Here is an 884-nt window from a genome sequence, read left to right on the forward strand (position 1 = left end):
AAATGACTGATGTTGCATGAGAAATTTATATTTCCAAAGGATGAGTTCCCTTTTTTTTTTTAAGTTTGGTTTAAGAGTTGAAGAAGCCTTGGTTTGGGATTCCAAAATCAAGTCTTGTCTCTCCTTTACTAGCTGTAAGGCCTTGAACAATACCTTTTTCCTGTCTGGGCCTCAGTTTCCTCATCTGCAAAATGAGGGGGTGAGACTAAGCAGTCTCCGAGATCTCCTCCTGCTCTAAATCTGTGATCCTATGACTTTCAGAGCAGTTATCTACAAAATTGAAGCCAAATATATTCATTCATTCATTCATTCATCCATTCATGAGATTTTTTTTTCAAAGCCCTGCTATATTAAGTGTATTATTGTAGGCATGGAAAGATCAAGAGATCATTGATTGAATTTGAAGGGAATTTAAAAGCCACAAATGAGTACTCTAACCTACTCATTTTATAGATGAGGAATATGAAGCTCATAGGGGTTAAGTGATTTGCCCAAGGCCTCTCAGTCATTAGGGGCAGCATGTGGTAACAAATGCAAATGGAATGGGCATTAGCTGAGAAGCTGTCTTGGTTCTGGCCCATCATCCATGAGCAAGCTGAGTGACTTAGACCAAGTCATTTCACTTCTCCAGCTCTCATATTTTCTGATTTATACAAAGATAACCACCTTACTTTGCCTTCAAGATGCTTACAATCTATAAACAGTTTCCTTTTGAGATCTGGCAGTGGTAAATATGAGCCAGTGAGAATTCCAATAAATTCTTGATAAAAAAAGAAATAGAAGTCCTTGGAATTCAGAAAGCATAGTAGAATGATCTGGGATTTCTTTGATAGACCTAAGTTTATAAACTCATTTACATCTTCTACATTCAAATGGAGGAAGCT

At 37.1% G+C, this 884-nt stretch overlaps 1 protein-coding gene across 1 annotated transcript in view; it reads left to right on the top strand.

Moving 5' to 3' along the window:
- TGFBR2 (transforming growth factor beta receptor 2) overlaps window positions 1-884 on the top strand; it is an 88,553-nt gene that overhangs the window by 73,530 nt on the left and 14,139 nt on the right. The gene's annotated exons all lie outside the window — the stretch shown is intronic.

Source organism: Vombatus ursinus, unplaced genomic scaffold, assembly GCF_900497805.2.
Source record: "Vombatus ursinus unplaced genomic scaffold, bare-nosed wombat genome assembly UNPS02014799.1, whole genome shotgun sequence".
Lineage (NCBI taxonomy): Eukaryota > Metazoa > Chordata > Mammalia > Diprotodontia > Vombatidae > Vombatus > Vombatus ursinus.